Here is a 13,448-nt window from a genome sequence, read left to right on the forward strand (position 1 = left end):
CAAAGAGTGGGGGGGAGGGATAAATTAGGAATTTGGGATTAACAGATACACGTTACTATATACAAAATAGATAGCCAACACGGACCTACTGTAGAGCACAGGAAACTATATGCAATATCCTGTAGTAACCTATAATGGAAGAGAAGGTTAAAAAAAAGAATATATATATATATATATTCATATATATATGATTCAGTTTTATATATATATATCACTTTGCTGTACACCTGAAACTAACACAACATTGTAAATCAACTATATTTGAGTAAAAATAAACAGACAAAAAAATTATGGTGAAACACTGCAGTCATTGGAATGGGATTTTCACCAGGAGAGCAGCAGTCATTACACTGTGTCTACAGCCTGGAGTTTTACACTGGATACTTCTCTGAAGCTAGTCTTGGATTCTTGTTGTATTTCACATGTCCAGTCCCCACCCCTCCCCACTTCCCCAAAGAGAAAAGAGACAGAGAACTAACAGTGTTAATTAACAGTGTTAATTAAGAAATACTGATGGGTTACCAAAAACTCCAACAGTACAAAACTAGTGACCCAGGTATCACTGGTGCAGCAGACGTCCACTGGAGCAATTCCCCAGTTTCCGTTTTAGAAACTGGATCTTGTTGACCATAGCTGATGGGTGAGCAGGGAACACAAGCTGGGAACACAATCACATTGTCTCTCTGGAAATTTAGAACTTAGACTTTTAAAAAAATAATTTAAAAAATTCTTTATTTGAAGCAATCTCAAACTTACACAAAATTTGCAAGACAGTACAAAGATATTTGTTGGTCCCTCAATCATGTGAGAGCAAGCTCCCAACATGATGCCTCATCACCCAAACAAAGACATTCTCTTAAATAACCAAAATTCAGCCATCAAAAGTACAAAATTAACATTGATACATCACTGCCAATTAATCCTTAGGCCATTCAAGTTCTGCCATCGTCCCAATAATGTCCTTTATAGTAAAAGGGTCCAGTTCAGAATTATTATGACATGTCTCTTTATTAGAGATGGGACTATTTAAAGAAATTTTAAAGTGATGTATTGTAAAACAAAGCCATATACAAAGGTATCCAGGTGAAAGTAAGTCTCCCCTTTCCCCCAGAGGCAATCCCTGTTACCAGCAATTTGTGCAACTTTCTTAAAGTCTAAGTTCCTTTTTTAACTCCTGGAAAAATAAGATCAGACGTAGAAGTTCCTCCTTTAAAAATGCTGAATATCTGTTTAGAACTTTATTCCTTTCCATCAAGAAAAAGGTTAAAGAAAAAAAGATTCCACGTGAATACATTTTCCCAGATTTTTAATGCAATATCACTGTTCACTTACAGAGGATAAAACTTCTTCTATTGCCAATAGATTTAATCTTTTCCTCTCTATTTATAGACATTAAGGATCCTTTGTAGTTTAGCTATTTCAAATGCTTGGAACATCTTTTAGATTATCATGTAACTCATAATAGTATAAAACATTTTTTTAAATTGTTTTGGTTGGTATATAATATTCACAAGTACTTTATATTTATAATATAATTTATCTTTATTTATAATCATGTAGATTAATTTATCTTTATTTTAATAGTATCACAATGAAAAATTCCAAATTCATTCCTGAATCTTGAACACAAGGCAAAACCTTCTTCTTTTAATAACATAAAAAATGGACCTGTAACTTAAAATGTGGAAACTTTGATGGGGTTGACCTCGGAGAGACAGCAGTGGGCGATGGCGTGAAGCGAGATCTTAATTCCCTGCCCAGGAATTGAACCTGGGTAGCCTGGATGAAAACCAGGAATCCTAGCAGCCAGTCCACCAGGAGCTAGAGGCTAGAAGCAAAATTCCTCTGGCCCTTGCCCCCATTGAAAAATGTATTTCTCAAGGACGTAAAATCTGTAAAAACAGGCACAAAGTTTATTATTAGAGACACAGCACAAGTGGGTGAGCACACAGAGAAGCAATTTGTTTAGGGAAGACAGAAACAAGGCAGAGATGCACACCAGAGAGAAAGATGTGGGCGTCCACCCTAATGAGGAGGAGCGCAGCAAAGAGACGGTTAAGTTATTTATACAGGGTGGTTCTTCCGGGTTTACTTTTGACCAATTATCTGGTTTCTTTTTCCACACCTGACCTGCCCTAGGACCCTCCCCACCATGCGTGCACAACTTTTTTCCAAGATGGATCCCAGCCCAGAGGCCTATGGGGGGCCGTGGCATCACCTATTCTGGGGTGGTGCCCCTCCTTTTTGACCACAAGGGGCCTTTCTGCGCATGTGCAGTGTCTCCCTTGCCCCAGGGATGGGAAATCTATGACCTCCTGATCCTTACTCCAACGGGGTTTAGCCCCTCTCTGTCCCTGCCAGGACTGTTATATTAAAGTGTCCTCAGGAGACAACAGGAGGCTGATTGTAAATGCCTAACCTGGAGCCCACGTAGCTCCTGTCTCAGGAAGTGCAAATGGGAGTCTAGTTGTAAGTGTCCAGCCTGAAGCCCACCTTTTTCCTGCCCCCAAGAAATGTAAACAGGAGACCAGTTGTAAATGCCTAACCTGGAGCCCATCTATCTCCTGCCTCAGGGTCATCTTATCCCACTTGCCCAGTGGGCTAAGGAGAGAGGCCTGCTGGTATCATTGTGAGTAAAACAAGGTGAACAGAAGAAAATAGAGGCGCGCAAAGAAGAGTTTCTGAGGACATTCTCTAGTTCCTGCTCTCAGTCTCTTCCTGAGAACTGATTGCTTTCCACCTTTGGATTCAGTGCTATGAGATCCCACAGGGCCCTTGGAATAAAAAATCCGCCTTCACATTTAAAAAAATTTTTGCTTACATTAGTTTGAATTGTTTTATGTTTCTTGCAACAATCCTAAGGCAATGGATGGGAGAATTGAGGTTCAGTTGAATCCAAAGAAATCTGAAGAAACATAACAATTCCTAGGTGGTTTCTGATACTGCTGGAGCTCTCCAGAAGAACCCTAAAATTGTCCTAGAACAAATATTTATAATAGATCCAAATGGAAGAGGATACGTAAATCAAATCATTGTTTTCAGAGTTTCTCTTTCGTCTAATAATGAGCTGCTGTCAGATTAAACTTTTCCTATCTTTTAGAGTTGTTCCATTTCTAACTTAAAGGTCTTTCCTAACTAATTCTTGGTTTAGTTTAATGATTTTTCCAAAAAGATTTTTAAAATTTAGTGTAATTTTTTGGCCATTTCTTACCTTATTCATCAGATGAACTTTTTGAAATATGATGGATTATATTATTTCTTACTAGTCTAAAAGAAAAGACACTTCTCATTAATTTCAGATATTAGTAAAAAGGGTTAAAAACTCAAGACTGGCTACTCAATACAAGAGCATGTGTAGTATGAAAGATAATGACTCAATTTTTAAAAATTCATGGAAACAGCTCATAACCCCAAAGCTGGCATTTCTCACAACTTTCCTCAACATAATATAATCTGTTAGTCTATTTGCTTTGGCACTGTCTACAGCGTGGAGTTCTCATCTCCACATTTTGGCAATTTGGGGGTAATGCAGAATCCATACTTCAGGCTGAGCACAGACTTTCATTCATACTTTTTCATTTTCCCATGTGCCTGATTCTGGTTACTCTTGGCAACTCCTTTTTCATAAACTTTTCAAGGAAGTGATAATGTGAACCCAGAGATGCTGAATATAGAGTTTGTAACTCTAATGTCAATGGGGCTGGTGGAACAAAGGGTCCCAGTTGCCTTCTAAGGGGTTTGTCTCACTTCTCTTGACTCATGTCCATATCCAGAAATCTGGGAAACTTACATGATGGAGCACCCTATTCTGGCACTCTCAAGCTGCAAGCACCCTGACTATAATGTAATATCAAGAGTTTCCTTAATAATATGGAGAAATGATCTGCAAAATAGGGCAAAATAGTCCATAAAGACTATAACCCAACACCACTGTATTCGTCTTTGTTTTAGGATATAGGTAGAACAGCAAGTAACAGAGACCTGAGAAAACAGTGGCTTAAACAAGGTAGTATTTTATTTTTCTTTCACATAGATGTCTCAAAAAAGACAGTCTATGGATTATATGGTGGCTGTACTCTACCAAGTCCTCAGGGCTTCTGGCTCCTTCCAGCTTACCATCCTTTATGTACCAGTATACATAATGGATTTATTATTATTACTACATAATTTTTATTTATTATTATGACATTATTTCTACATAATGAACTTAACATTATTTCTACATAATGGACTTTTGTCCTCAGGGTCCAAGATGGCTGCTGGAACTTAAGCCATTACATCTGCATTCCAGGCAGTTGGGTGAAAGAAGGGAAGAAGGTAAGAGGCAAAATTTACTAGTCTGATGACTTCAAAGGAAGGTCCCTAGAAGCTGTAATTTGCTTCCACACCAGGCTGCAAGGGAGGATGGGTAAAATTGTCTTATTCTGGAAAGCCCTATGTTCAACTAAAGGATTCTATTACTATGGAAGATGGAAAGAACAGACATTGGGAAACAACCACTTGTTTCATCCATAGTCACTTAAAGTCCCTTGAGGAGCATGTATAACCTTTCTCCTGGTCTGACCTTCTTAATGATCCTGTCTACTATGGTCCAACTGCTGGTGGAGAGTTTTCTCTGCTGATTTGGGCTGTTACTTATACTCTTATGATTGCAAAGACTACAGACTCATTTAGGTGATCTCAAAGAATGGAGCACTTATTGTAATTGTAATATACATATTTTTTAATGTGTGGGGGAGATTTTCATTAAGTGGCCTGTGCAGCAGGTCTCATCTTCCAAAGATGGCTGCAACAATATTTCTGGACATGCAGACTTTTCCAGGACTTTGCCATTCTCCTCCATTAAGAGGTGGAGTTTATATCCCCTCACCTGGGAAAACCTTTTTGACTGCCTTAACTAATTAAGTATGGATGGGAGGAGTGACACTATGTGACATCTGAGTCTTGATCATAGAACGTGATAGAATCTCCATCTCACTCACCTTGGAACCCAGCTACCCGCTCAACAGCTGGCACTGACTTGCAGGTCACATGAAGGAGGCATTTTGGAAGCAAATCCTCCAGTTCTCAGCTAATGCCACATGGAGAATATATGAGCCTTCCCCACTGAGCCCTATGCAAAGTGAATAGTTTTGAAAAACTAAATGATTGTGGTTGTTTCAAGTTGCAAAGTTTGGGGGTGGTTTGTTATAAATAGGTAACCAGAATGGTCAGGACTCAAGGGAACCTGCATGATCTGGAAGAGTGAGACAGCTGGGCCTCATGAGCATGGGAATATAGATTTAGGAATAGAAGGATTGGGAATTCCCTGGGGGTCCAGTGGTTAGGAGGACTCTGTGCTTTCGCTTTCACTACTGGGTGCGGGTTCAAGCCCTGGTCGAGGAACTAAGGTCCCACAAGCAGCGTGGTGCGGCCAAAAAAAAAAAAAAAGGAGTAGAAAGATCATTCAGGACCCAATATGGTTCAGGTGAGTAGATTCCCTTTGCACAATATCTTTGGGTGTCAGCATCCAATCAGGAAACAGAAACAATTTGAACAGGGACCTCCCTGGTGGCCCAGTGGTTAATCCACCTTCCAATGCAGGGGACTAGGGCTCAGTTCCTAGTCGGGGAACTAAGATCCCACATGCCGTGGGGCAACTAAGCCCTCACACCACAACTAGAGAGCCCATGTGCTGCAACTACTGAGCATGCGTGCTCTGCAGCCAGAGCGACACAAGTAGAGAGAAGCCTTCAAACTGCAACAGAGCCTGCATGCCACAACGAAAGACCGCGCAGGCCGCAACTAAGACCCAATGTAGCCAAATAAATAAATATTTTTTAAAAAGAGAGAAAATTTGAACAAAGAAAGTTTAAATAATTAATCATTGAAACAGGGCATTAGAGTAACAGGATTGACAAATAAGGGGGTAACTAAGGGAAAAAGAGAACTCTAAAGGACACAGGAATCACAAATGTAGGTTACAGCCACTATACTTATGGCTGAGGCACAGCACTCAAATAAGGAGCAAATGTGGAAGAGCCCCTTCCTCCCTTGGGATTGAGGTCTACACCTCGCGTGAGAGAGAGCAGCTGTGGCCAACTGGATGGCGAGGTGCGACACTAATGGGACATGCTAGGAATCTGGCTGCTGGTGAGCTGCGGGAAGACTTCCGCAGGAATTGGAAATGGAAAAGTGATAGAGAACAATGAAGGAAATCAAAAGCTTGTTTTTCAATAGATCAAAAGCTCAATGATATTGATAAACCTCTGTCCAGATTAGCCAAAAATAAATAGCAAAGGCACACATCGCCAATATTAGGAATGAAAAAGGGGATATCACCGCAGACTCTTCAGCCATTAAAAAAAAAAAGAGCAGAGTAGGGGCAAGATGGCGGAAGAGTAAGACGCAGAGATCACCTTCCTTCCCACAGATACAGTAGAAATACATCTACACGTGGAACTGCTCCTACAGAACACCCACTGAACGCTGGCAGAAGACGTCAGACCTCCCAAAAGGCAAGAAAATCCCCACATACTTGGGTAGGGTAAAAGAAAAAAGAAATAACAGAGACAAAAGAATAGGGACAGGACCTGCGCCAGTGGGAGGGAGCCGTGAAGGAGGAAAGGTTTCCAGGCACTAGGAAGCCCCTTTGCGGGCAGAGACTGCGGGTGGCAGAGGGGGGAAGCTTCGGAGCCGCGGAGGAGAGCGCAGCCACAGGGGTGCGGAGGGCAAAGCGGAGAGACTCCCGCACAGAGGCTCGGCGCCAACCAGCACTCACCAGCCCGAGAGGCTTGTCTGCTCACCCGCCGGGGCGGGCGGGGGCTGGGAGCTGAGGCGCGGGCTTTGGTCGGATCGCAGGGAGAGGATGGGGGTTGGCGGCGTGAACACAGCCTGAAGGGGTTGGCGTGCCGTGGTGAGCCGGGAGGGAGCCGGAGAGGAGGTCTGCAGCCGCCGAAGAGGCAAGAGACTTTTTCTTGCCTCTTTGTTTCGCGGCGCGCAAGGAGAGGGGATTCAGAGCGCCGCCTAGACCAACTCCAGAGGCGGGCGCGAGCCGCGGCTAACAGCGCGGACCCCAGAGACGGGCACAAGCCACAGCATCAGCGCGGACCCCAGAGACTGGTAGGAAACGCTAAGGCTGCTGCTGCCGCCACCAAGAAGCCTGTGTGTGAGCACAGGTCACTCTCCACACTGCCCCTCCCGGGAGCCGGTGCAGCTCGCCACTGCCAGGCTCCCGTGATCCGGGGACAACTTCCCCAGGAGAACACACGGCGCGCCTCAGGCTGCTGCAATGTCACGACGCCTCTGACGCCGCAAGCTCGCCCCGCCTCCTCCGTACCGCTCCCTCCCCCGGCCTGAGTGAGCCACAGCCCCCGAAGCAGCTGCTCCTTTAACCCCGTTCTGTCTGGGCGGGGAACGGACGCCCTCAGGCGACGTACATGCAGAGGCGGGTCCAAATCCAAAGCTGAACGCTGGGAGCTGTACGAACAAAGAAGAGAAAGGGAAATCTCCCCCAGCAGCCTCAGAAGCAGCGGATTAAAGCTCCACAAACAACTTGATGTGCCTGCATCTGTTGAATACCTGAATAGACAACGAATCATCCCAAATTCAAAAGGTGGACTTTAGGAGCAGGATATATTAATATCCCCTATTCCTTTTTTTGTGAGTGTATATGTGTATGCTTCTGGGTGAGATTTTGTCTGTATAGCTTTGCTTTCACCATCAGTCCTAGGGTTAGGTCCGTCCATTTTTTTTTTTTTACTTAAAAAAATTTTTTTTCCCTATTATATGTTTTCTTAATAATTTTTTGTGTATTTTCTATTTTTAGAAATTAAAAAATTTTTTAATAAGTTTTTTCATATTTTTTATTTTAAAAAATTAAAAAATTTTTTTCTTAATAAATTTTTTTATTAAAAATTTTTTTCTTATTTTTTACTATAAAAAATTAATAAATCTATTTTTAAAAATTAAAAAAAATTTTTTTCTGAATACATTTACTCTTAATAATTTTTTTTCTTATTTTTTATTATAATAGCTTTATTTTATTTTATTTTATCCTCTTTTTTTCTTCTATTTTTTTCTCCCTTATATTCTGAGCTGTGTGGATGAAAGGCTCTTGGTGCTCCAGCCAGGCATCAGGGCTGTGCCTCTGAGGTGGGAGAGCCAACTTCAGGACACTGGTCCACAAGAGACCTACCAGCTCCACGTAATACCAAACGGCAAAAATCTCTCAGAGATCTCCATCTCAACATCAAGACCCAGCTTCACTCAACGACCAGCAAGCTACAGGGCTGGACACCCTATGCCAAACAACTAGCAAGACAGGAACACAGCCACATCCATTAGCAGAGAGGCTGCCTAAAATCATAATAAGGCCACAGACACCCCAAAACACACCACCAGACGTGGACGTGCCCACCAGAAAGACAAGATTCAACCTCATCCACCAGAACATAGGCAATAGTCCCCTCCACCAGGAAGCCTACACAACCCACTGAACCAACCTTACCCACTGGGGACAGATACCAAAAACAACGGGAACTACGAACCTGCAGCCTGTGAAAATGAGACCCCAAACACAGTAAGATAAGCAAAATGAGACGACAGAAAAACACACAGCAGATGAAGGAGCAGGGTCAAAACACACCAGACCTAACAAATGAAGAGGAAATAGGTAGTCTACCTGAAAAAGAATTCAGAATAATGATAGTAAGGATGATCCAAAATCTTGGAAATAGAATAGACAAAATGCAAGAAACATTTAACAAGGACGTAGAAGAACTAAAGAGGAATCAAGCAACGATGAAAAACACAATAAATGAAATTAAAAATACTCTAGATGGGATCAATAGCAGAATAACTGAGGCAGAAGAAAGGATAAGTGACCTGGAAGATAAAATGGTGGAAATAACTACTGCAGAGCAGGATAAAGAAAAAAGAATGAAAAGAACTGAGGACAGTCTCAGAGACCTCTGGGACAACATTAAACGCACCAACATTCGAATTATAGGGGTCCCAGAAGAAGAAGAGAAAAAGAAAGGGACTGAGAAAATATTTGAAGAGATTATAGTTGAAAACTTCCCTAATATGGGAAAGGAAATAGTCAGTCAAGTCCAGGAAGCACAGAGAGTCCCATACAGGATAAACCCAAGGAGAAACACACCAAGACACATATTAATCAAACTGTCAAAAATTAAATATAAAGAAAACATATTAAAAGCAGCAAGGGAAAAACAACAAATAACACACAAGGGAATCCCCATAAGGTTAACAGCTGATCTTTCAGCAGAAACTGCACGCCAGAAGGGAGTGGCAGGATATACTTAAAGTGATGAAGGAGAAAAACCTACAGCCAAGATTACTCTACCCAGCAAGGATCTCATTCAGATTTGATGGAGAAATTAAAAACTTTACAGACAAGCAAAAGCTGAGAGAGTTCAGCACCACCAAACCAGCTTTACAACAAATGCTAAAGGAACTTCTCTAGGCAAGAAACACAAGAGAAGGAAAACACCTACAATAACAAACCCAAAACATTTAAGAAAATGGGAATAGGAACATACATATCGATAATTACCTTGAATGTAAATGGATTAAATGCTCCCACCAAAAGACACAGGCTGGCTGAATGGATACAAAAACAAGACCCATATATATGCTGTCTACAAGAGACCCACTTCAGACCTAGAGACACATACAGACTGAAAGTGAGGGGATGGAAAAAGATATTCCATGCAAACGGAAATCAAAAGAAAGCTGGAGTAGCAATTCTCATATCAGACAAAATAGATTTTAAAATAAAGAATATTATAAGAGACAAAGAAGGACACTATATAATGATCAAGGGATCGATCCAAGAGGAAGGTATAACAATTGTAAATATTTATGCACCCAACATAGGAGCATCTCAATACATAAGACAAATACTAACAGCCATAAAAGGGGAAATTGACAGCAACACAATCATAGTAGGGGACTTTAACACCCCACTTTCACCAATGGACAGATCATCCAAAATGAAAATAAATAAGGAAACACAAGCTTTAAATGATACATTAAACAAGATGGACTTAATTGATATTTACAGGACATTCCACCCAAAAACAACAGAATACACAGTTTTCTCAAGTGCGCATGGAACATTCTCCAGGATAGATCATATCTTGGGTCACAAATCAAGCCTTGGTAAATTTAAGAAAATTGATATCGTATCAAGTATCTTTTCCGACCACAACGCTATGAGACTAGATATCAATTACAGGAAAAGATCTGTAAAAAATACAAACACATGGAGGCTACACAATACACTACTTAATAACGAAGTGATCACTGAAGAAATCAAAGGGGAAATCAAAAAATACCTAGAAACAAATGACAATGGAGATACGATGACCCAAAACCTATGGGACGCAGCAAAAGCAGTGCTAAGAGGGAAGTTTATAGCAATACAAGCCTACCTCAAGAAACAGGAAACATCTCGAATAAACAACCTAACCTTGCACCTAAAGCAATTAGAGAAAGAAGAACAAAAAAACCCCAAAGCCAGCAGAAGGAAAGAAATCATAAAGATTAGGTCAGAAATAAATGAAAAAGAAATGAAGGAAACAATCGCAAAAATCAATGAAAGTAAAAGCTGGTTCTTTGAGAAGATAAACAAAATTGATAAACCATTAGCCAGACTCATCAAGAGAAAAAGGGAGAAGACTCAAATCAATAGAATTAGAAATGAAAAAGGAGAAGTAACCACTGACACTGCAGAAATACAAAAGATCATGAGAGATTACTACAAGCAACTCTATGCCAATAAAATGGACAACCTGGAAGAAATGGACAGATTCTTAGAAATGCACAAACTGCCGAGACTGAACCAGGAAGAAATAGAAAATATGAACAGACCAATCACAAGCACTGAAATTGAAACTGTGATTAAAAACTTTCCAACAAACAAAAGCCCAGGACCAGATGGCTTCACAGGCGAATTCTATCAAACATTTAGAGAAGAGCTAACACCAATCCTTCTCAAACTCTTCCAAAATATAGCAGAGGGAGGAACACTCCCAAACTCATTCTACGAGGCCACCATCACCCTGATACCAAAACCAGACAAAGATGTCACAAAGAAAGAAAACTACAGGCCAATATCACTGATGAACATAGATGCAAAAATCCTCAACAAAATACTAGCAAACAGAATCCAACAGCACATTAAAAGGATCATACACCATGATCAAGTGGGGTTTATCCCAGGAATGCAAGGATTCTTCAACATACGCAAATCAATCAATGTGATACACCATATTAACAAATTGAAGGAGAAAAACCATATGATCATCTCAATAGATGCAGAGAAAGCTTTCGACAAAATTCAACACCCATTTATGATAAAAGCCCTGCAGAAAGTAGGCATAGAGGGAACTTTCCTCAACATAATAAAGGCCATATATGACAAACCCACAGCCAACATTGTCCTCAATGGTGAAAAACTGAAACCATTTCCACTAAGATCAGGAACAAGACAAGGTTGCCCACTCTCACCACTATTATTCAACATAGTTTTGGAAGTGTTAGCCACAGCAATCAGAGAAGACAAAGAAATAAAAGGAATCCAAATCGGAAAAGAAGAAGTAAAGCTGTCACTGTTTGCAGATGACATGATACTATACATAGAGAATCCTAAAGATGCTACCAGAAAACTCCTAGAGCTAATCAATGAATTTGGTAAAGTAGCAGGATACAAAATTAATGCACAGAAATCTCTTGCATTTCTATACACTAATGACGAAAAATCTGAAAGTGAAATTAAGAAAACACTCCCGTTTACCATTGCAACAAAAAGAATAAAATATCTAGGAATAAACCTACCTAAGGAGACAAAAGACCTGTATGCAGAAAACTATAAGACACTGATGAAAGAAATTAAAGATGATACAAATAGATGGAAAGATATACCATGTTCCTGGATTGGAAGAATCAACATTGTGAAAATGACTCTACTACCCAAAGCAATCTACAGATTCAATGCAATCCCTATCAAACTACCACTGGCATTTTTCACAGAACTAGAACAAAAAATTTCACAATTTGTATGGAAACACAAAAGACCCCGAATAGCCAACGCAATCTTGAGAACGAAAAATGGAGCTGGGGGAATCAGGCTCCCTGACTTCAGACTATATTACAAAGCTACAGTAATCAAGACAGTTTGGTACTGGCACAAAAACAGAAATATTGATCAATGGAACAGGATAGAAAGCCCAGAGATAAACCCACGCACATATGGTCACCTTATCTTTGATAAAGGAGGCAAGCATATACAGTGGAGAAAAGACAGCGTCTTCAATAAGTGGTGCTGGGAAAATTGGACAGATACATGTAAAAGTATGAAATTAGAACACTCCCTGACACCATGCACAAAAATAAACTCAAAATGGATTAAAGACCTAAGTGTAAGACCAGACACTATCAAACTCTTAGAGGAAAACATAGGCAGAACACTCTATGACATACATCACAGCAAGATTCTTTTTGACCCAGCTCCCAGAGAAATGGAAATAAGAACACAAATAAACAAATGGGACCTAATGAAACTTAAAAGCTTTTGCACAGCAAAGGAAACCATAAACAAGACCAAAAGACAACCATCAGAATGGGAGAAAATATTTGCAAATGAAGCAACTGACAAAGGATTAATCTCCAAGATTTACAAGCAGCTCATGCAGCTCAATAACAAAAAAACGAACAATCCAATCCAAAAATGGGCAGAAGACCTAAATAGACATTTCTCCAAAGAAGATATACAGATGGCCTACAGACACATGAAAGAATGCTCAACATCATTAATCATTAGAGAAATGCAAATCAAAACTACAATGAGATATCATCTCACACCGGTCAGAATGGCCATCATCAAAAAATCTAGAAACAATAAATGCTGGAGAGGCTGTGGAGGAAAGGGAACTCTCTTGCACTGTTGGTGGGAATGTAAATTGATACAGCCACTATGGAGAACAGTATGGAGGTTCCTTAAAAAACTACAAATAGAACTACCATACGATCCAGCAATCCCACTACTGGGCATATACCCTGAGAAAACCATATTTCAAAAAGAGTCATGTACCAAAATGTTCATTGCAGCTCTATTTACAATAGCCAGGACATGGAAGCAACCTAAATGTCCATCGACAGATGAATGGATAAAGAAGATGTGGCACATATATACAATGGAATATTACTCAGCCATAAAAAGAAATCAAATGGAGGTATTTGTAATGAGGTGGATGGAGTTAGAGTCTGTCATACAGAGTGAAGTAAGTCAGAAAGAGAAAAACAAATACAGTATGCTAACACATATATACGGAATCTAAGGGGAAAAAAAGCCATGAAGAACCTAGTGGCAAGACGGGAATAAAGACACAGACCTACTAGAGAATGGACTTGAGGATATGGGGAGGGGGTGGGGTGAGATGTGA

Source organism: Balaenoptera ricei, chromosome 15 (assembly GCF_028023285.1).
Source record: "Balaenoptera ricei isolate mBalRic1 chromosome 15, mBalRic1.hap2, whole genome shotgun sequence".
NCBI classification, from domain to species: domain Eukaryota; kingdom Metazoa; phylum Chordata; class Mammalia; order Artiodactyla; family Balaenopteridae; genus Balaenoptera; species Balaenoptera ricei.